The sequence below is a fragment of the Diabrotica virgifera genome, chromosome 7, assembly GCF_917563875.1.
Source record: "Diabrotica virgifera virgifera chromosome 7, PGI_DIABVI_V3a".
NCBI classification, from domain to species: Eukaryota; Metazoa; Arthropoda; class Insecta; order Coleoptera; family Chrysomelidae; genus Diabrotica; species Diabrotica virgifera.
In genome coordinates, this window is record NC_065449.1 from 184,122,700 (window position 1) to 184,148,289 (window position 25,590).

The following is a 25,590-nucleotide window of genomic DNA, read 5'->3' on the forward strand; positions in this document are numbered from 1 at the left end:
ATACTCACCTTTGTGCCTTTTTCTCCCTACAAGGTGTCTCAAACTTTTGTTTCGGTTAAAACACATGTTAAATTACAAAACCCTCTATTTTTTTTGTTTCTAAAGATATCAGTGACATCCAAACAACAGCATGTTCACAAAACGTAAGACTAAAATATTATTCTGATGTATACTCACATTTGTACCTCGTTCTCCCTACAGGGCGTCTCAAACTTAACACAAGAAAAACATATTTTTTTCTTCCACCCGGTATAAGTACAAAAAATAAGTTTGAGTAAACATTTGCGCAACTGTGTAAATACTAAAGAAAAGGCTAAAATAAAGAAAAATAGCGGAATCCGTCTGTTTGCGAAAAAATCAACTATGAAAATCAGCAGAATTTTCTATATCCCTAACTTTTGACGAGCAGTTTATTCTCCATCTTATTATATGGAATAGAGTCTTGGACTACAACGGAAGCAACAACGAAGACTGGAAGCATTCGAAAGTAATGTGCACGATGAAAAGAAGAAAATTAGAATATTTCGGCCACATCACAAGAAATGAAACAAAATATAACCTGTTAAAATGCATTTTGCAAGTAAAGGTGAATGGTAAAAGCGGCGTCGGAAGAAGAATATCTTGGCTCAGGAACTTGAGGACTTGGTTTGCCACATTCACTACAGGGCTTTTCAAGACTGCATCTAATAAGATTATCATTGCCAGAATGATTGCCAATATTCGTAATGGATAGGCACTAGGAGAAGAAGAATGGCCCCTTTGAAATAACAATGGAGTTGTTTCAGCATTTTAACAAAATTCAATGAATATTGTTAAATATTAGGGTTAACTCTTTTGGGCGACCCACCCGGTATACACATAAATATTAGCAACTAATTTTTATAGTAGTTGTTACAATTATAGTAGTTTTAAACCACAATGTTATTGAAAAATAATTGTGCATTTAAACTTTAACGAGAACGGAAGTTCTTGTGATCGTGACCGATCAAGAAATTATGATATCTTTTGAAACTTCCTCGGAAATAGGTTGCACACGATATTATGGGTAACTAACTTAACATTGACGTCACCGCTGTTATTTAAATCAATAATCTTAATCTTAATGCTAGTAGCAATTTATGGCTAATGATTTTGAAGGGATGTCCTTTTAAACGAGAAAGCAACGTTAAAACAATGGTTAATTTTTTTGTTAATAATTATGTATTAACTGTTACAAATCCAAATTCAATAAATGATTGTTAGGAAAGCGTCAGGAAAGTTTGTGAACAAAATTCATGGTGTTAACCTTCGGATGACCAAGCGGGGTAAATTTGGACCCCAGCGTATGTTTTTCTTTAATAAAATCAAAAGTATTTTCAATTCTTAATTCATTATTTTTTTATTTGATATTAATATCATTCTAGTTATCCTCATATTTTGAAATAAAAAAAATTCCCTATATTTTACGAATAAAAAATATATCCTGAAGTTGATGTTTAGTAAAATACCGTCTATTGTTTGGAATTCCAAGTAGTTTTACACTGCGCGTTATCAAAATCTTTTTTTAGACTGTGGTGCCTGTTATGTACGAATCATGACATTCCTGTCTGCTACAGTTAGGGCCGGTTGTTCGAACGCTAATCAACATTGATCACTATCAAATATTTAATTACTGTCACAACTGTCAATGTCAACTTTGGTTGGGTTGCTGAAAACATAGTTAATTATAATTATGAGATTAGTTAGTCAATTAACATAACAATTATTAACATAATTGATTAACTAATTTCATAATTGTCATCAATAATTTATGTTTTCGGCAACCCAACCAAAGTTGACATTGGCAGTTGTGACAGTAATTAAGTATTTGATAGTGATCAATGTTGATTAGCGTTCGAACAACCGGCCCCTAGTCATTATTACTATTTCCTGGCGTATACTATTACAGTTTCTTAGTATTTTGTGTACATACAAGACAAGAATAAAAAACCGCTAAACGCCGTAAAAATGAGTGGCGCATACAATATTCCAGCTACAAAAGATTCCAGAAAATAAAATTTTAGTTTTATTTTAAACGATTTTTTGATAATATTTACTAAATTGGAAGTAAAACGTGCCACAAAAGAGTAACTTTGATACAGGTTTGAATTTTAAAACTCCTTTGTGGCGCGTTTACTTCAAATTTAGCAAATATTATGGAAAATTCGTTTAAAATAAAACTAAAATTTTATTTTGCTTCAAAATGAAAATACATTTTCACGCCACGTAATATTCATATCAGATTTTTGTAGCTGGAATTTTGTATGCGCCACTCATTTTTACGGCGTTTAGCGGTTTTTTATTCTTGTATCAGGAGTTTTAAGTTTTTTATAAATTAAATGTATGAAGTTGAATGCAATTTTTCTCGATTACACGTTAAGCTTTATAAATGGTTGCCTTTGTCGCATTATCTCCCAAATGACCTAGTGTCGATCGAATGTACACTAGATTTTTTTCTATTCGAAATAGATTGAAAAAAAATATGGGGATGGCCGGTTAATGAACTCGGATTGCCCGTTGCCAGATCAAATTTAGCGTCGTAACCATTACAACTACATAAACCATTTCGGGAATAATCGTTAATTTTATTATACTTTTGTAACTTAATAACATCTAAACGGCTTCACCGATTTTGATCACTAAACATGAGTTTGAAACATATTGACAAGTAGTATCTGACGCATTTAAGGTCAAGTATGATAACTGAAGCTTTTACAGGAATTATTGAGCTTTCAAAAACCGTTTTTCCCATAAGAAATAAGAAGCCTATAACTTGTCTGTATAATTGTCGAAAAACCAAAATTTTCAAAGTTTAGTTTTTTAGTTTTTCTGCGATCCTGAGCCGTGTGTATGTCTGATCCTGACGACTTAGACAGCATTTGAAAGCTTAACTGAACACTATTGATTTGGTGTATTTGCGGTTCCCCTGTCTCTTCTTGAACCGAAGATATATACCCCCAAAAAATATGCCGTTTTGTACCTACTAAGTCCTATAGCTGGCTTGTGGGTTGTTAAAAGTCACAAACTACAACGGTTCTGAATCGGCCATGACCCCCTCTTCAAACACAGAAAAAGAAATTCAGATCGGTTTAACTTTTCCAGCCACAAACATATCCACAAACATTTTCCCTTTTTTAAATAGAAATTGAGTCATATTTCTGAGCTCGGTAACTTTTGAATGGTATAACCGATTGTCAAAATTAGACATGCGATAGAAAGGTAATGATCAGTACTATTAAAAGCCTCAAAGCTGGGACTTAAATTTTCGAAGTTTTTGGGAGTTTTGGTGACGAGAACTAAAAACAGGCCTTAAATAGGAAGGGCCGTAAAATCCACACCCTTGGACCAAAATAGATGGTTGACATATGAATGGGTGAGTCTTTTCCTGAACTTTAAGATGGGAGTTGGCACAATTTTCAATTTCGTCAGATTTAGAAAATCGAAAATTTCGTGTATATATAATGTCGCCTGTAGGGGGGTGTGGATGTGCGCCACTGGCGAGAACTGCCGTTCTCTGGTAATATGGCCCGCAAATATCATACTGAAGCTGAGTTACAGGAAATTTTTACTGCTAGCGATTTTTATGATGATATAGAAGATGAAATAGTATCAGAAAACGAGGATGTATTGTTAGATGAACATTTAAATGCTGAAAACATCCATTCCAGGTCATTTTTGACCCCCGTTGGTCATCCGTGTAACAAAAAAAGGTTGGTTATCGGAAGGTTAAAATGAGAATTGGATTTTGTTATAAGGGAAATGCATTTCCAAAGTGTATAGACAATAAAAAATTTTTAACTCATAAATATCGACAGTAATGAGTTCAATTTTGTTATTCAGGGATTTTCCAGCACGCTTAACACAAATATGTTAACGGAGATGGTCCTCGAGCTTCCTATGCCCAGGTGGTGGACCTCGTTTCCTGAATTTCATGTTAATTTTATTCTAAATCATTAAATAATCGTTACTTAAGGGATTTTCGAGGTCGCTGAAGACGAATAGGATACCGAAGATGGCCCTCGAGCTGTCTGGAGCCCATAGTGGACCTCGTCTCCTAGGGTTTCCTGTTAATTTTATTCTAAATCAGTCGATTGTAATTACAAGGCAGTTATCGAGGTGGCTGAATTTGAATATAATAATGACGGTTGTTATCGAGCGACCTGGTGCTCAGGGTGTTATTTTCATTCAAAATCAGTTGAAGGTCATCACTCGGGGGGTTTTCGAGGTTGAAGAACATGGTTATGATAAAGATGATGGTCCTCTAGCTACCTAGTGGCCATGGTGTGCCTCCACACTGGAGTATACTTCGTAAGGATCTGCTAGTTCTCCTACAAACTTCTCCTATTTATATACTGGCTTCACACAATCCCTTGAATTCAACTCCTCTCAATGTCACTTTAATTTTACGCACTGTACGCATCTTGAGCAATCAAAAAAATGCTCTCAGTCATCTATACAAAATTTAAAATTTTCTACAAAGGAATATGAGGAATACATAAATTTGAGTGATACCATTATTCGTTACTACCATTTTTTCCTAAAAAAAGGTTGTACAGTGGAACCCCGAAAAGTCGGCCTCCGACAATCCGGAAGTCCGGCTAATCCGGACCGATTTTTATCATACAAAACAAACATTTTTCACTTTGACTGAGTTTTTTACCAAGAAATAAACAATACTGTATAAAACTGTAGGTACATAATTTAGATGTACTGTCCATATACAGTACGTAAATCGTTCAGCTGGACATAGGGAACATACATTGTACATAATTAGATACATAAATACATATATTGTATTATATTGAGACAATTGTGGCAACTAAGCTCTCTCGATGACAATATGGTTGTTAGCATTAAAGGGCATTAACCTCAAAATTGAAAACTCTGACACAAATAAACGTCAAAATATTACAACGTAGTAGCTAAATATTTTTGGCCTAAGGGAATGGGAAAACTGTTTAGTTTTGGAATTAGTTTTTAAAAATAAATATTTTAAAAATTAAAGTAAAATTATTAACGCATTGATCATAAACTTTGTTTTCAATTTATTTATGGACAGTCTTGCTTCAAAATTCACTCATTCTATTCGTTCTAACAGCTCTATTGCACCAAAAACTCGTACTCGAACAGAAGCTTCAACTAACACAGGTTACCGCAGTTGCCACAATTCTCTCAGTGTGTAATCCCTATGTCCAGCCGAAAGATTTACGTACTGTATATGTATTTCATGTTTTTGCAATTATATTTTATAATATACCTATAATTATATATTATATATACAGTAAGCACCAACCTACTAGCTACATAGGAACATTGAGCTATTACAGTCCTGGACTCTTAACTTGTTGCAATGTTTATTTTTATATCTAGTGACATTTAGAACGTCAGAAAATGTATACAAACATAGAAAGTTCACAAATAATAGATCAGCTGTATTAAATACAGCTGATCTAATTTTGACGTTAATAGTTGTCATTTTGTTGAAGTTGTAAAAGTTTTAAAGTATTGTAATATTCTTGGTGTTTGAATAAAGTTATTTTAAAGCAAAGTAATAATACTATATTTATTCTTTTTATGAATGATCTTCCTGATTACATTAAATCTCGTGTTATTACTATTTAGGCAGAGGATACTGCACTAGCGATCTCTGCGCCTAGTAAAGAGGAACTTATATCATTTTCCAACAGTGTTTTTAACTCATTTGTAAATTGGTCCAAAGCAAATGGATTAATAGTAAACGTTGATAAAATTCAATTTTTATATTTTCATTCCCAAAATGTTCTTGCAATGTATACTTATCAAGTTAATGCAATAAATACAAAATTAAATAAATCCTTTTATGCTATTTCTATTACGGTCTTGTGTACAGTCATTTGCGTTACAACATACTACTCTGGGGAAATTCTATTGACAGCTGTAAAATTTTTGTAACCCAGAAAAAAATTATTCGAAAAATATTCGGGCTAAAATTTCGAGAAACATGTAAACCAACGTTTATAAGATACAAAATCATGTCATTCTATAGTCTGTACATTTACCACACTCTTCTGTTTGTCAAAGAAAATTTCAATCAATTTGAAACTAATGCTCATCGACATGATTACCATACAAAAAATTCTAATAAGCTCCGAATACCCCAGTATAAAATATCAAGATTAGAAAATAGTTTTAAATTTATGGGAATGAAATTGTACAATAAAGTTCCCCATGAAGTGCAGGAGATTGCTTGTTTTAACAGTTACAAAAATAAAATCAAAAATGTATTATTAGCCAAATGCTACTATTCAGTCTAAGAATTCCCTGAAGATACTCCATAAACCACTATTTTATTTTTTATGTGTAAATTGCTTTGGATATGCCTAAATATTATGTTATCTTATAATATGTTATAATGTTTACAATGTTATAAGTTTGAACAAAAATGTTTACTACAGTCGGTTCGCTAAACTCAGACACAACTGGCTAGTGATTTTAGTAAATAATTTTTACTTCAATTACAAAAAAATAATTACTAAATAGTTAATATAATTACTAAATAGTTAGTAATTTTGCCAATATTGTTGTTCTGAAGCTATTTCCTAGTGGCATTTTTATGATTAAGTATTTATATGTGAAATAAGCCACAATTAAAATGAAAAAAATAATTTTATTAACGTTTCGACGCCCAAATATTTTGTATTTTGACAACGGCACCCGATTTGGGCGTCGAAACGTTAATAAAATTATTTTTTTCATTTTAATTGTGGCTTATTTCCCATATAAATACTTAATTTGCCAATATTGGCAAAATTGGCCAAGAACAAAAAGATTACAGACTAAAATCACTAGCCAGTTGTGTCTGAGTTTAGCGAACCGACTATATCATGTGTTAGGTACCTATATAAAATTTGTAACTGAACAATGGTAGCCTATAACTGTTCTACAATGTAGAATCATCTCTGTGATCTGTCCTATACATTTGTAAAAATGTCTTTAAAGGATTAATAAATATTTATATTTCTATTTCTATAACGTGTACTTGTTTATTATTTATATGTATTTTATTATTTTTTACATTATTCTCCGGCTAACCCGGACTTTCTATAACCCGGATCGGCCGCGGTTCCGATTAATGCGACTTATCTAGGTTCCACTGTACTTATATTCGAGAAATCGTATTTCAAATCTTGTTTTATACCACGATTACATAAAAATCTTAACAGATAACAAATTGGCATAAAACTTTAGGAGACGAGAACTACCCTGGGCACTTGATACCTTGGAGACTATCGTCGTCATAATATGCGTGTTCAGCAACCCCAAAAACTCCCAAGTAACCACGTTTGATTAATTTTAAATACCCTGGGTATCAGGTAGCTCGAGGCTAATCGTGGATATCATATTCCTTTTCATCGACCTCGAAAACCCCCCCAAGCATTGACTTTCGACTAATTAAGAATGAGATTAGCATGAAACTCTAGAAAATGAGGTCCACCCTGGGAACCAGGTAGCTTATGGATCATAGTCGCCATCATATTTGTATTCAGCGACCTCGATAACCTCCGAGTAACAAAATTGAACTCATTGCTGTCCATATTTCCCAAGTTGCAAATTTTTCATTTTATAAGCACTTTGGAAATGCATTTTCCTTGACACCATGAATTTTGTTTACAAAAATTCCTGAGACTTTCCCGAATCGAATGCAAAGAGTTGAATAGCGACTCATCTTGCTGCTGAATATTGGTAGGTTTGGTGCTTTATTTCCTCATCTAGTTGCCGGTACTAGGTATTGCGATATCCTAAGAAAAATTCCCTGGACTTTGTGTCGAAGAAAATTCTAATGCCGCTCAAATGGAACTAGAGCTTTACAATGCATCTAAAAATAAAAAAAGAAAATTGCAAATAACGGGAATTGCTATATAATGTATGTTGTTTTCACCCAATTTTGAAAAAATGTGAAAACGTTGAATTATGCACGTCCGTCTGTCCATCCGTCCGTTCGTCCGTCAATACAACTTCTCCGTCATTATACTAGATAGAATGACAAATGACGAGTCGAATTAAAGCTTATAACCCAAGGATAGTACTAAAGGTGAAAAAGGACCCCGCAGAAAACTTATGGGAAGTGGCTCTCTGTCAAATGCTCTGAAACTTTGGGTTCTGGTAGTACTTGATGTGTAGAACAAAAGACTAAATGGGCGCAGCTCCAAAAAATCATGGTTTTAAGATATAGGCCTCTGAAGTTATAGGTACAGTGAGGACGTTTGAGTTGGAATAAATTCATTTTCTCGAAAATGGGCGACTCTGGAGATAAATTACGAATCAGGTCGATTTTTATTTTTAAATTATGGCATATATCATACTAGTGACGTCATTCATCTGGGCGTGATAACGCAATCGATGATTTTTTTTTATATCATAATAGGGGTCGACTGATAGCTCATTTGAAAGGTTATACAATTCTCTATTCACTAATATAAACATTAACATAATTATAATAATAAAGGCAGTTTTTGTTTTTATTCGATTCAGAGTTGGACCACCATCTTTATTTCAGCATCCCATGCATCTTCAGTGAGGCTATGCAGTCACAACTCTGAAGCGAATATTAACAACCCTGCCTATTTAAGGAAAACCATCGCGATACAATGATTCCACCTTTTGAGACGCAATCTAGCGACATCTCCCGCAAAACGAGAAAAACAACGAAAAGCCCTAGATACAAAGTTTACTACTTTTTAAACAATTAGAATAGGTAATTGAAATAAAAATATAATAAACAATATTTTAAATCCAAGGCTGGCAATTCTGGATGCAGCCAGAAAGCAGTTTATTAACGAAAAGTCTTGGATTAACATAATTATTTATACAGGGTGCCCAAAAAATTTTTTTGAAATTACTTGAGACAAAAAGAAAAATGTATATAATTTATTTAATTCTAAATACATTTACTGTTGTCCGAAAACGAAAACATGTTTATTCAAGAAATAAATATTGTGTTTCGCTTAAATTGAATATTAAAGCTGCCATCCACCTGCCCATTAGCAGTTTGAACATTTAATTTAAGCGAAAAGCAATGTTTATTGTTCAAATTAAAATTTTTTTCTGATTTCTGATAACAGTAAAATGTATGTAGAATTAAATAAATTATATACATTCTTCTTTTTGTTTCAATTAATTTATTTAAAACAAATTTTTGGGCACCCTGTATAAATAATTATGTTAATATTTATATTAGTGAATAGAGAATTGAATAACCTTTCAAATGAGCTATCACACGACCCCTATTCGTATTTAAAAAAATCATCGATTGCGTCATCACGCCCAGGTGGATGATGTCACTAGTGTGATATATATGCCAAAAAATTATAATTTAAAAATAAAAATCGACAAGATTCGTAAGTAATCTCCACAGTCGACCATTCTCGAGAAAATTAATTTATTCCAACACAAACGTCCAGAGGCCTATATCTTAAAACCATGATTTTTTGGAGCTACGCGCCCATTGAGTCTTTTGTTCTACACATCAAGTACTACCAGAACCCAGTTTCAGAGCATTTGACAGAGAGCCATTTCCCATAAGGTTTCTGAGGGGTCCTTTTAACTAGGGCTTCCGGTTTTAAAAAGTAACCAGAAGTACTGTTTTAAGCGATATATTATTCGACGCGCCTTAGCAAGACGAGAACAAATAGGTATATACTTCCGGTTTTATGGCTGTCTATCCATCTGTCCGTCTGTCTGCGAATATAACTCCTCCAAATGAGGTGTCGAATGAAAGCTTATAACCCAAGGAAGGTATTAAAGATGAGAAATTTGACCCCAGATTTTCGGTTTTAGAGGTGCAACCGGAAGTACCATTTTAAAGTCACCGAAATAGGATAAGCGATATATTATTCGACGTGCCTTAGAAAGGTGAGGACAAATGTATACTTTTATAACATTTCCGGTTAAAAAGCTTTGTTGCAAGTGTTATATTATAGTCGCAGAAATAGTACATGTGACCTATTGATCGAAGCGTATTGACAAGTCGAGCTTGAATCTTTAGTTCTAATTTTAAAGTTATTTTCTTTTGTTATGACCGAAAATTTAGTCAAAATGACTCAAAATTAGTGAAGTCGTATATCGATCGCCGAAAAGTTACACGAAGACTTCAAATATCGACTTCCGGTTCTACTTTCGGTCACTTTGGGTGAAAACCTCTGATTTACGAGGTGCTACGTTTGAGATGATACGTGTTCGCGATACTGCAATATGAACTTAAAAGCTGGACATTGTAGCAAGAATACATAAATAAGTTACAGTCATTTGAAATGTGGTGTTACAGAAGAATGCTTAGAATAGCATGGATACAGAAGGAAACGAGCACAGAAATATTGCGAGAAATGGGCAAAGAACGCGAAATAATAAACGCAATAAAAATAAGAAAGTTACAATATCTGGGACACGTAATGAGGGGAAAGCGATATGAAATGCTAAGACTGATAATACAGGGAAAGATAAGAGGTGGAAGGAGTATAGGAAGAAGGAAAGTGTCATGGTTGAAGAATTTAAGTGACTGGTTTAAATGCCGTTCTATAGAACCCTTTAGAGGAGCGGTAGATAGAGTAAAGATAGTGATGATGATAGCCAACCTCCGATTAGGAGACGACATTTAAAGAAGAATAAGTAGGTAAATAAACTTTTTATTGCAGTGATGCTTTATAAAAAATTGCAACAATATTTTACTAGTGTCTATATTCAAATTGATTCTTTAGGAACTAAAAACATTTCCTACTTCTTCATTATCAGCATTAGCCGACTGACTCCACATCGATCCGTGAATTATTCGCTGTTATTCTTAAAATACAAGTGAAAGCAATATACCTCGGTTCGGGTAAGGTCAATCCGGTCGTGATTTTTTATTTGACGTTTCAACCTTTAATGATGATGACTTCTATTTACTTCCATTTGATTCCCGTGTGAATACACGAGCTGATTTTGTTTTGATAGGAATTTGGCTTAGTGGGAATTTGAGAATCAAGGATGACACGATTTGTCCGCGCAGAGTAGGAAATATCAATCGATTTGTAACCAATAAATTATTGATGTCGCTTTTATTGTTAGTGATGTCGATTATTGTTAGTGATGTCGTAGTTTTAGCAGAAATATAAGTGACTACTAAATGTATAGTTCTTTTGGTTGTTACGTTTATAACCTATACTCATCGGTGTATCTTTAGAATACAATAAAGAAAACATTCTTTTGGGTGAAATGTAAGAAAAAATAAAAAAATTCAAACGTAATCGAAATATATGTACTTAAAAATTTTAGGTAAAAGAAAACCGCGCAATTGTACAACGAATTCAGTCAATAGCAGATCTTATTAAAAAGAACTGTTTGTGTATTTTTTTGTTAAGGGGATAGGCGCAAATTTTCGACTCCACTGCTATCATTTTTTTCGAATCCTGAGAAAACTAATAAATATTTTTGAAAAATTTAAACGCAGAATGAAAGATTATATTATTACCAAGGGCAAATTTCCCTGAAAACTGCTATAATGTTTATTTAAATAAGTTACAGGGGTGAAATAAAAAACGGGAAAATTTAGTGTAATTTTTAATTTCAAAAATCTCAGTCAAAAAATATTTTTATTATTTATTCTAAGGTACTTTCGTACTTTCAGCCCTCTGTAATAATTTAGTCTTTCATTCTGCGTTTAAATTTTTTATAAATATGTATTAGTTTTTTCAGGATTCGAAAAAAATGAACACCATATCCGTGGTGATATTTTCCGAATCGAACATTTGCTACCTTTTTCATATGGTAGGGGCGCCCAAGCAGGGATTTTTGCAGTTACTCAAGCCTCAGATTATTATAAGGGGAGAAAAATCCTGTAGATGTACCTCTACCATATATTGGCTCTTAACACAAGGAAGTTCGTTAAGGGGGCCCGAAAAAAAATATATCCTTAAAAATACTGGAAATTGTCAGATTAAGATAAGGTAAATGAAGTTCATGCAAAAGAGTGTATATTTTACAAATCTGACGATTTGAGCGGGGCGTAAGGAAATGGGTGAGTCAAACAGTTTCACAAAAAAAAGTGAATATTTCGCGAAATGAACGTCAGATCGAAAAACTAAAAATACGTCTTCAATATTTTTTAAAAATCTATCGAATGGTACTAAACATGACCCCCACGGAAAGGGACGTGGGGTAAATTTAAAATTTTAATTAAATACAAACCCCGCGATATTTTGCAAAATGAACATCAGATCGAACAACTGCAAAATACACTGTCAAAAATCTATCGAATGGTACCAAAAACGACCACCCACGAAAGTGGAGTGGGGGGTACTTTAAAATCTTAAATGGGGCCCCCAAATTTTTATTGCAAATTTGGATTCTTTACGTAAAATTAAGCAACTTATATTCGAGACATTTTTTCGGATCATGGATAGATGGCGCTATAATCGGAAAAAACGATTGATGGAAATGAAAAATTAAATTAAAAAATGGAAAGTCCCCACTAATATAGAAAATTTTACTTAACTTTTTTTGGCTTTATGACCTAATAATCACAACCCAATAGGTCCCCATAACGCTCGAGTGACTGCAAGTATAGCATACTTTGCTCCCCTAACAATATAACGCACTCAGTCGAACAGAATGTAGTGACAAGACAGTGACAAATTTAAGGCTACTAAATATTTGACGCTGACACGGCTTCAGAAATATTTTGAGTTTTTAATTAAATAATATTGATAGTGTATTTGATAAATAATTGATTTAAAACGTCAAATTAATAAAATATTATATTATTCAACGAGCATTTAATGATGGTCATTATGAAGCGAGTATGAGAGATACGAAACTCGCCGCTGGGACCCGAAACTCGTTGAGTTTCGTATAGAGTACGAGCTTTATAATGATTATTAAATGCAAGTTGAATACACGATTTTTTCTATGATCATTCATATATATTCAAAATATATTCAAAGGTATTAATTTTGTAACGCAAACAAATTAAGTAGTTTGTCAGTGTCCGTTTGTTTACATATTGAAACTGTCAAAGCGTATGTATTTGACTCGCCATTGGTTACTGCGTGTGTGCCACCTTCATCACGAATACCATATCGCGATTATATTGGTTAAAAATCTGCATTGTAATGAAAATATGTGTCATAATGAAGTTTATTATGATACAGGTATAGTATTTTTACTACAAAAGCGATATTACGTAGGTCAAAATTTTTGACGTAAGAGAACTGTCAAAACATTAGAATGTGACTTTTCATTATTGCCATGTTTATAATAAACATGGCAATAATGAAAATGTTTATATCTCCATACCAGTGAGAATTAGCCGTGAGAAAGAATGATAGCCGTAAATATTTGCGCCTAGGCTCTTAATTAAAAGTTTAAAAAGCATTTGAATTTCTTCATAATGTATTTTTTTTCTATAATTCTAATTTTAATAACAGTATGTAAAAGCTCATTTTAAAATCGCTTAAGAAATGCTAAAAGAATGCTCACGAAACATAAACGCTTGTTGTTTTTTAATTAAGTGATCATTTTGAACCTAAAGGATCGACTCATTGTTCATTTACGATAGGATAGGATATTTTATTAAATTAAGGCTTGAACTTTGAAATATGTGTTCCTGTTCCAAGTCAATAAGTCACTTATGATAACCAAAAAGTTTCTTGTGAATACGATATTTGAAATAATTTCAATAATTTTTAATTATTAAAAATCACAAGCTTTTTCTTTTTTTTTTTTCACACCCGTAACTTTTTAAAATAAACATTATAGAAGTTTTCAGGGACTTTCAGCCCTCGGTAATAATGCAATTTTCATTCTGCCTTAAAATTTTTCAAAAATACTTATTAGTTTTCTCAGGATTCGAGAAAAATGAATGCATTTAAAACAAATTGACGCGAAATTTTGCGCCTATGTCCTTCACATAGTCAAATACATAATTTAATTGTTAAATCTAATTAATACATGTACATGCATTATCAAAATGCAGCAACTACACACTCATTGTCCGTTATAAATGATGTCTTCGCCGAAATGAGTGGCACCGTTAAGGTCATCATATAAAATTGAACATCCGTTACAAAAGAATAAGTAACAAAAAAATATTTAAATAGATAAATTAATAATTATAGAGTTTCCGGACAAATATTCTTTCGTAATTTAATTATATATGCTGATATTCTTTTATTATTAATCGGCGTTTAATATCAAGACATTTTGTTTGACAAATGGCTATTTGGTGTGGCAACTGTATTTAATAAAAATTACCCTTGACGTCTTTGGAATTCAATATTTTGATTGTTGCTGTAGATAACATTTATAATATTTGCATTGAGTTGTGACCAGTAAGATTTATGTGTGTGGTAAATAGTAGTATAAAGATAATGTTAAGAATAACAATTCGTCATTTTGCATTTGTGAATATCTTAAACAGCGTTTATAGGCTGGAAACGGGAAGAAGTTAGGTTAGGAAATTTGCTACACAGAACAAAATGAAAATATCTAGCACAAGTTTTGATCACAAGGAGGTACCATGGATTTCTTCCGATAAAAAAGTAAACAATTAGACAGATCATGTCTTAATAGAAACTCAGAGGCGTAGCTACCGCCGTATCAGCCGTATCAATTATACGGGGCCCCGACATTCAGGGGCCCCAGCGCGGCATGTCGAAACAAAATTCCATTTAAAAAAATTGCACAAAATATTCTACAACTATTTCACTATTAAAAAGCTTTGAAACACTCTATATTGTTGGGATATCGACATTTTTGTGTAATGGATTATCTATATGTATATGAACTATATTTATGTACAGGTAATGCCAAATTGCAATTTTTCTAATCACGTTATGTTTGAATACATGAAACCGTGTGTATTGTTTGCGTAAATGTTCGTATAATAATTGGTTCTTTATCTATAAATTGTATTTAGGTTTGCCGGCCGCTCGCATCGTAAGAACAGAGCTTCTTTGTTACGCTTATTTCCAATGTCCAATCACTCTTGGCTTGAAAAAACTGAATCTATTTTCAAACAATGGATCTCAACAATTCAAATATATTTTTCGACTTTGGTATATTAGAGTTTCTTAGGTTTATTATTTATATCTATATTTGGGTGTTTATTATTAGTTCCTAAGTTTGTATGTATTATGCAATTTATTTAAATTTTGCAATATACCGGGTGTTCCATTAATAATTGTAAATATTTTAACTGTAGATTCCTGGGCTCAAAATATTAAGATTTGACCCAAATCACCTAGCCCGAATATGCTTCCTAGGAGCGATAGAGCTCTTTGAAGAAGGCGTCTTGTAATTAGTTTTTTTTTAATACCTCCAGAATGCTTTCATTTAGAGAAATGAAAACTGGTACGCCTGCTTATCTTCCAGAGATAAATCGATTCCATAAATTTAGAATTTCTAATACCGGTCATAGGCATCCGCTTTGGGTAGCGCAATGGTTATTTTTTATCGCGTAACTTTTTTGTCTTTAACCTTTACGTCTTTTTGACACTGGGTTATTAAATTGTGAGGCATTTTAGTAATGAAAGGTACCTACTCTTGCGTCGGTAATATACAACGTTTTCTAGAACCGTTTGAAAATTTTGCGTTTTTTTAATTTGAAAAAAGCTATGAAAAAAAAACCAAAACTGGTACGTTTATTCCAGAGATGAATCTATTTCATAAATTGCGAATTGCTAGTACCAGTTATAAGAGTCAGTTTTGGGTAGGTCCACGGTTATTTTATCGCATTATTTTGCGTGTCTTTAATTTTTAAGCATTTTTGACACTATAATATTAAATTATGAGGTAATCTAATACCAACAGTTACTCTTGCTGTAAGTCGGTAAGATATACCGTTTTTTTAATCCTTTTTTCAAATTTTGTTCAAATTCAACAAACGAAAAATTTTCAAATAGATTTTTCTAGAAAACGGTGTGTCCTACCGACTTAAAACAAGAGTAACTTTTAGTACTAGAATACCTCAAAATTTAATAATCCAGTGTCAAAATAAAAGTTAAAGACAAAAAAGTTATGCAAGAAAATACCCAAGAAGGACACATATGACCCGTACTAGAAATAGATTTATCTCTGGAAGATAAATAGACATACCAGTTTTAGTTTTTTCTAAATAGAAGCGTTCTAGAAATATTTAAAAAGAAACTAATTAAAAGACACCATCTTCAAAGAACTCAAGCTCCCTTAGGAAGTATTTTCGGAGTAGGTGATTTGGGTTATGCCTTAATATTTTTAAAGAATATACAGTTAAAAAATTTCCAATTATTAATAAAACACCCTGTATTGTTTTGTTTACTTTCATTATCTTTTATTTTGTAATAATATTGACGATTTGTTTAATTTTAGTTAAACTGTATTTGTTATTGTTTTTTTTTTCGACTCTTTGTAAGCTTTCTTTATCCACAAAATTGTTAAATTTTCAGTGACAATAAAGCATATTTCTCATATCTATTTTATACAAACGTTTTGGCTTCTTTTTAGCACAATCCCACATCAGTCGTCGAAAAGGGCCCCGCAACAATCATTGATAGGGGGCCCATGTGGGGCTAGCTACGCAACTGTAAGAAACTAAACATGATAAAGCAATAGTTGATTGCAGAAGTTAACGGGGGGCAGATACCAAGAGCGACCGTTTACTGGTAACAGTAAAATAAAAAAAAAATACCAATAATTATAAAACCTGTTACAGACTAAATTGCCAATTAGAGCGTCTTCAAAAGAAACAGGTAGTAAACAAACTAGAGAAAGAAATAAATTAAAGCTTAAAGAATTCAGTTTTTGTTTTGGAGACGTCATCAAGAAGATCTACATTAGAACAGATAAGCAACGACGACATTAAACAACAAATGGAAATAGAAACAACAAATGTTGATGACATCGAAAAACAAAAGCTAATATGGTACGGGCACGTAAGACGAATGGAGGAAAGAAGAATCCCCAAAAAAGTGTTAGAATGGACCCCCATAGAAAAACGAAAACGAGGAAGACCAGCATAAACATGGATAAAGGACATCTCCAAAGCAATGTCGGAAAGAAACTTAAGAGAGGCAGGCTGCCACAATAGACAGAAGTGGCGATTAGGAAACAGTGCTTACAAAGAGGCATCAAAACTGGTTTGATGAAAAAATAGGAATGCTTTGGCAAGAAGAGACAGGGCAAAACTACAAAGAAACAGAGAAGATACCCAAAATACGATTGGAAACTAATTGGTTTCCAATCTAATAGCGTAGGAAACAGAGGTTGAACCTCATAAAATGGACACAAGTCCGGTTTCATTCTTTTTTCTGATATATCAAGGGATGCTTATTATAAGACTAATTTTTCTTAAAAAATTTCGCCCCGGAACCCCTCCTTTCATCCCTTTAAAGGGGGTAATTTGTGGTTTTTGCGAAACGTAGCCCTTCCTGTACGTTTTGCAAAAAATTTACTTAATAGTAAAGTGAAGAGGACTATATTTCCTACTATTTATTTCCCGACAGTATATTTCTATCACCCACCGTTTAGCGGGGATGGCGCCAAATTTGACAAGTTTTTAAAAAAGATGTTTTTAAAAAAAATTATTTTTCCCTAACTGTAATGAAAGTTAAGAAGAAACCCTGGGGAGAATAATTACAAGTAAGTGGCTGATTTTTTGGTATAGGTTTCATTTAAGGGCAATTGCCCATTTTTTAATTACAGGGTGTTACATTAAAAAAACCCTTTTTATAACATCTGAACCGCTTATGCTAGAGTAAAAAAACTTTCAGCGATTATCCATGTACTGGTGTTATTTACAAATATCTATAATTCACCCTCATTTTTTTTTCGGAACCACCCACGGAACAAAAACATCTTTTTTAAAAATTTGTCAATTTTGGGGCGCCACCCTCGCTAAACGGTTGGTGATAAACATATGCTGTCGGGAAATAGATAGTAGGAAATATAGTCCTCTTTATTTTACTATTAAGTAAATTTTTTGCAAAACGTACAAGAAGGGCTACGTTTCGCAAGAACCACAAATTACGCCCCTTAAAGGGATGAAAGGGGGGGGGTTCCGGGGCGAATGTTTTTAAGAAAAAGTTCTCATAATAAGCATCCCTTGATATACCAGAAAAAAAATAAAACCGGATTTGCGTCCATTTTCAACCTCTGTTTCCTACACTATAAACTAAAAAGAAAAAAATCCAGAAAAGTTACAAAGAATAATACAAAGTATTGCAGAAACAAAGATTTACTTTTAGTTGAAACAGCGGAAGAATTCAACAGATGGGCTAAATACCTCTAAGATCTGTTAAATACAGAACAACCAAGAAACTACAGTGAAATGACCATTGGAAAGAAGCCGAAAAAGGGACATGCGAGGAACCAATTTGAATTAAGTCAAAGAAATAATAAGAGGCCTACAAAATAACAATAGGAGAGGAGAAATTGGTATCCCAGCTGAAATTTTTAAGGAGAATGGTGAAAGAGTAAAAGAAAAAATATTCCGCTTGTCATTAGCAGTTTGACAACAGAAAGAAATACCGAAACACTTAAATATAGCTTTATTTGTCCTTTCTATAAGAAAGGCGACAAAATTGTAGAGGCATGGCACTATTAGAAGTAGTCTATATCAGCGGTTCCCAACCTTTTTTAGCTTGAGCCACACTAACTTAAAAATTCGTTCAGCCACGGCACACTTGGATAAATGAGGCGTTGAGCGCAAAAGTGGCCCAACCCACAAAATTTTTAAAAATGAGTTATATGCAGAAATGGCCTGCTAGTACAACAAAGTTTATAATGCAAATGCGACCCAACCCTAATCATGCTTCCCTTCGAGAGATGGCAGTGCAAACCACTTTTGCACTCTCAATATTTCAAGTCATTTTAAATGCAAAAACGGCTTAAACCTCATGGGCCGCTTTTGCATTAGCAGATTTGCAGATTTGACGTAAAGCTGATTGGGTACAGTCCGAATTTTGTTCCGCAAAAAGTGTTAATTACTATATCGTGAGTGATACAATTAGACAATACGACGAAACAAGTTCAGGTGAGTATCTACAAACATTTTTTTAATATTACGACATCCTATCTCCCGGTCTAGACATAATAAAATTATTCAATTTATACAAGGCTGAGGTACCAAATAACGTTTCAATGTTTGTATTCCTTCGCATTTTCAATCGGAACTTCAATTTGAGCTTTGATCCTCCAATTTTAGACAGTTGTCGCAAATGTGATGCCTTTAACGTTAAAATTAAATCCGCTATAGCAAATAACGAATATTATCACATTATTCAAGCAGGGCAAGAACTACATCAAAGAAAGGCAGACGCCGCACAAATAGGTATGAATCAGGGCACAGCAGCTGCTGTTCTCGACAACGGCCTGACAGCTATTTCATTTGACCTTATGAAAACGTTAGCAACACCAATAATTTTTACGGGAATTGCCTACTACAAAAGGCAATTGTGGACGTTTTGTTTCGGAATTCCTAACTTACAAACACATGTGGAATGAAAGCATTGCTTCACGTGGACTCCACAGGAAATAGGATCCTGCATTGCACATTACATAAAGAACTATGTTGGAACGAAAAAATTGATTATGTACAGTGATCAATGTGGAGCGTAGAGCAGAAACTTTAAAATAGCTGCCCTTTGTACTTACATTGTTGTAAGCAACGAATTTACAGTAGAAAGTATAGATCATAAATTCTTAGTCTCTGGACGTTCATATCTACCGCGAATGACCAAGATTTCGGACTTTGATTGAGAAGAACAAGAAACACTATAAAAACATCTATGTTTCTAGTGACTGGGTGCAAGTAGTGTCTGACACTCGAAAAAAGAAAAAGTTTGCTGTGGTCGCAATGAAATCCACAGAATTTTTTTTTCCACGCAAAGTTTCGGAAAAGGCGTTAGCGCAAGGTAAAACAACTAAAACAGGAGAAAAAGTAGAGTGGTTGTGCATACAGTGGTTACACTACAGTAAAGAAAAACCTGGATTTATTCAATTCAAATATTCCAACAACGAAGAGGTCCTTTTTTATGAAGCTAACATGAGAAAACGGGACAAGAAACACTTTTTGGAACTTGCTACATTCAATCAGCGATTATTTGCAGGACCAATGCCGATACAAGTAGCAAAATACAAAGATTTGCTAGCGTTACTTGACTATATTCCTCCCGTCTATCACGAATTTTATAAACTACTCCTACACAGTGAACGTGCTGCAATAGAAGGACCTGGGCGCAATAGCAGATGATGACCATTGAAAAATATTGTAAATAAAGTTTATTTGCCTTAAATAAATTTAAATACTTGTATTTTCCTTTTTTTTTGTATCACAAGCCCTTATTGCTTTGATCAGTTATAGCAAAACCGTAAATGCAAAAGCGGCCCAATCCACAATCAAATCTTTATTTTTTCAATCACATGCAAAAAAAAAAGTAATATTACCATAGCTAACATCATTTTACATACAAACATAAAAAAATAAATGATACAATTTAAGTTTAAGAAACTTTAATTTGCATTTAAAAAAAGAGCAAACTTTCTTTTGCGATTTTCTCCAAGTTGAATATTTTGGGCTTGGGCCACTTTTGCGCTCAACGCCTCAAATAATCTCTATAATGAGTATGTATAATCATAATGTATTGTTATGTGAATTTTGTGGCACACCTACAGGGACTTCAGAGCACACCAGTGTGCCACGGCACAGAGGTTGGGAACCTCTGGTCTATAAAATACTTACAAAAACTAGTAGGAAAATAATAATGAAATATGACAACAAATGATCGGAGAATACCAGGGAGGGTTTAGAGCAGGAAGAACAACTATTGATCAAAAAATGATGTTAACATTATTACAAAATAATAACTATGAACAAAACTTACAATTACGTATGTTATTTATCGATTTTAAATAGGCCTACGACTCCATAAATCAAAGGATGCTATATGAGGCCATAAGAATATTAGAAATATCAGAAAAGCTTATAAGGCTAGCGAAAGTGACGATTAGAAGCACGATAAGTAGGGTAACAATGGACAGCTTTTTAAGGCAGTTGACAGCGAATAGAGGTTTAAAACAAGGGGATCCACTATCAGCAAATTTAGTTAACTTGGCACTATAATATAGTGACTAATATAGTGACCTCTGCAGTTTCCGAGGAGGACTGACCATCAGTACTATGTGTAATGGCTCTTAACAAAGGGCCTAGCCGGGTAAGATGATGAAAAGTGCCCCCAACTCGATTCGAATTCCATATAGGTCACCGTTTAGCATTTATAGTGAAACTAACTTTCTAAAATTTTTAGCCCCCTAAGTGGTCATGTGACCCACCTAGAGCCTAATTAGGGGTTTTAGGTTTTTATTTTTTATCTCAGCCGCATCGAGAACTAGCGAAAAACTTTAAATAAAAAAGTTGTAAGCTTTAAAAAGTTCTGTCCGAAAATTTTTTTTTTATTTTTGGCGGGAAATTTAAATTTTAGAACGATTTTAAAATTTTAAATGAGTATAAAAAAACTAAGACATTCGTTTTCACAAAAAAAAAATATAACGTGTATTTTTGCATAATATTTCACCCTTAATTTTTTCAAATTTTTAAAATTGGTGAAACGCACCTTTAAAAATATAAAACCGCATTTTTTCGGTTTTTTTATTTTTTGATACAATTTTATACATATTTTTCAAAAAAGGTAACACCGTCACTATAATAGGTAAAAAACTGAAAAACAATTGGGGTTCGCTTAATAAAAAAATTTTGTAATGCCATCCATTTTCAAGATACAGGGCGTTGAAGAAAACAACATTTTTTACGATTTTGCCAAAACTACTGGAAACATTGTAATAAAATGTGGCGAATTTTAAGAGGTAGTTGTTGTGCATTTTTTGACATACAATTAAGATTTTTATATTTATCATTGGCGCGCATAGGGTTAATAGTCTGAACTTATTAAAGAAAAAAGATAGTACGCCACTGACATATTTCAAATTAACAATCGTTTTTGAATTCCTCGTTCAATTTGTGACAAAAAATCTATCTTTCTATATTTTTATACGAAGCGTCATTTTTATTCAAAAAATAAAACATCTTAACCCTTACAAAGTATTCGAACTTCTAGTAGTTTCTACATCTACATATCGCACCTTGAAAACCATAGGGCAGTAACTGCAAAAATCATAATATCGAGTTATGAGCATTTTAAGTTTTTGTAAAGTTAATTTTATTTCCTGTAATTCCAAAAATTAAGCTACAAACCTGATATTTGATACAATTGTCTTTAATTTTACATATTTTTATATGAATTAAGAAGTACATAAAATTTCCTCCGGGAAATAGGTATTTTAACACATACGGCTATATGGTTTTAAAAAATATATCAATTTTCGCAAATGACGCAGTAAAAATGCATATTAAATAACAGTTTTTTTATTTAAGATTGATGCAAGACTTTGATATTTATGATTATAATCTGTCTGTTCGGTTTCTATTGTTGCATTGGTCATGTGTAAATCTGCATAACACCTATGATAGTGCTCTTGAATAACATTAGCCTTACATAGTGAGAGTCTACATCTTGTTTTTCGAGATTGCATATTCCTGGTGGATGCTAATATGCTTTACTTTGTTCCATATTAGCCACATCCCTCGTTGTCTTTGCCTTGTATTAATGGTTCTGAACTCTATCGTTGAAGCTTGCCTTAACCTGAAACTTATTTTTAAATGTCTTCTCCACCTAGCTCATCTTATGTCATTCCAGACGACCTAATTTCCTTCTTCGTCAATGTTATAATTGTTCCCCATTTCCTTACATCGTTTTTTAAAGTCCAATATATCCGATGTATACCTTTCATTAATTTTATATAAGATTCACCTGGTTTTTCCGCTGTTTGAACTACTGTGAACCATTGCCCAGCCACGTAAATTGGTCATCTTTTAAAGCCTTTTTTTTGTTTCTCAATCAAAGAATGCACGTTATCTACCGTATTTTGGGAGTGACCCGTTATCAAAAATTTGTGGATAATTTTAGGTATGTTCAATTTCTGGACTGCATACTGATAAAGATAGACAATATACTTGTTCTTATTTTGCCCACAGTAGTTATCTGAGTATAATGTTATTTCTTTTTCCCTGGCATGGTTCCTCAGAAATTGTACCAGGAACGACGCTATTTCATTTGAATCACGATTAGCAATTCGCTCGAACCAAAGACAGAAGTGTCCTGCATTTGTGGTCAGGTAAAAAATTGTGAAATTAAATAATGTTGATAATCTCCTTTTGTAATAAAATAAAGAGACTTCGCCTGAAGGCGTCGGTAGTAATGATTGTAAATCAAAACAAGCAGTGAGTATTATAGGCTGTTTCTAATGTCGATTTTTCTAATTAATTTTTGTAACTTTCTCACAGCAAGCAAAGGTATTTTTGGGCTTAAAGGAGTCTATATTAAATTCCGTGTGAAATGGTCATCATCGTAACGTAATTTCCGAACACCGAACCTTTTTCTTTGCAAAATTTTATATAATCGCGATGAATATCAGCAAGAGTTTTGTCATCGCTGACGAATTACCTGGTAGTTTGTTTCCTTAGGTAGTGAGATTCCACTCTAGGAATGGACTCGATGTAAATCATTATGTTTTGTTTCACGACTTCGTTGGTTCTTTTTCCATTCTTATGAGTTCCTCGCTTTTCTTTTGGGATAAACCCATCTGCAGTACGACATTGTATATTAATTTGTTATATTCTTGTCGCTTATTTCCAGTTTTGCAATGAAACCTCTATGCACTACTCTATGTTTTGTTGCATGCAAAGGATTTTTCCTTATTACATCTTGCTTTTATTTTACGAGCGTGGGTCACATTTTGCACATATTGCCATATAGATCTGAGTTTTTGTTCCAATTTTAGAACCGTAGAGCATCAACTGCAGATAATGCCTGATGGTATAAAAATAAGGATCGATTTTTGAAAAAAGACATAGGGATGTATCTTTCTGGTGCCGAACTTAAATTTTTTTGAAGATGCTGCTATATAGCATTAAAAAATAGATTTTTTTTTCTATTAGACTGCCTTCAAAGGTCATTTCATGAAAAAATTGCAGTTATTGCCATATGGTTTTCAAGGTGCGATATAGTCCTGTCGCCAGGGGGGGTACAACGGCCTCCTGTATTCAAATGGACTTACCCAAGTTTTTTTTATGTATTTTGACCCGTAGAACACGAATTTTTTGGGTAACAGTTGATCCGGATGTCGATAAGATTGTTATAAACAAAGAAGTTGAGGAATTACATAACAGCGATTTCTCGCAAAACAAAACATGTTTTTGTATTTTTTGGGCCATTCTAACCAAAAAGTGTTCCTACAAATTTTTTCGTAGGATGCATAGTTTTCGAGATAAACGCGGTGGAACTTTCAAAAAATCGAAAAATTGCAATTTTTGTACCCGAATAACTTTTGATTAAAAAATAAAATAGAAATTCTGCTTACCGCATTTGAAAGTTCAAGTCAACGTATATCGGTTTTAGTTATTTGCATTGCTAAAAATTTATTATTTTATTGTTAAACAAAAGTATAAACACCTAGTGCTGGAGTGATGTTTTCAATGATTTCTCATTTAAAATCGAACGAGTAGATAGAGTAGGTACAAGTGCAAGCGAGGCTATTTCTACGTAGCATGCATGTAAACGCATGTATTAGGCACGGGAAACACTATGTGTTTATAGCTTTTTTTAGCAATAAACACAAAAATTTTGAGCAATGTATATATTCGAAACCGATAGAATTTGACTTGAACTTTCAAATGCGGTAAGCAGAATTGCTATTTTATTTTTAATCACAAGTTATTCGGGTTCAAAAATTGCAATTTTTCGATTTTTTGAAAGTTCAACCGCGTTTATCTCGAAAACTATGCATCCTACGAAAAAACTTGTAGGAACATTTTTTGGTTAGAATGGCCCAAAAAATACAAAAACAGGTTTTGTTTTGCGAGAAATCGCTGTTATGTAATTCCTCAACTTCTTTGTTTATAACAATCTTATCGACATCCGGATCAACTGTTACCCAAAAAATTCGTGTTCTACGGGCCAAAATACATAATAAAAACTTGGGTAAGTCCATCTGAATACAGGAGGCCGTTGTACCCCCCCTGGCGACAGGACTAATAAATTCGTACATCCATTATAAAAAACTAATTCGAATACTTTGGAAGCGTTAAGATATTTTAGTTTGTGCAGCAAAACGGCGCGTCGTATGAAAAAATGAGAAGAAAGTTTTTTTATCGCAAATTGAACGAGGAATTCAAAAATGATTGTTAATTTGAAATATGTCAGTGGCGTACTATCTTCTTTTCTTTATAAAAGTTCAGACCATTACCCCTATGCGCGCCAATGATGAATGTCAAATCCTTAATTGTATGTCAAGACATGCACAATAACTACCTCTTAAAACCCGCCAAATTTTATTACAATTTTGCCAGTAGTTTGCCAGTAAAAACATAAAAACCCTAATTAGGCTCTAGATGGGTCACATGACCACCTAGGGGGCTAAAAATTTCAGAAAGTTAGTTTCACTATATATGCTAAACGGTGACCTATATGG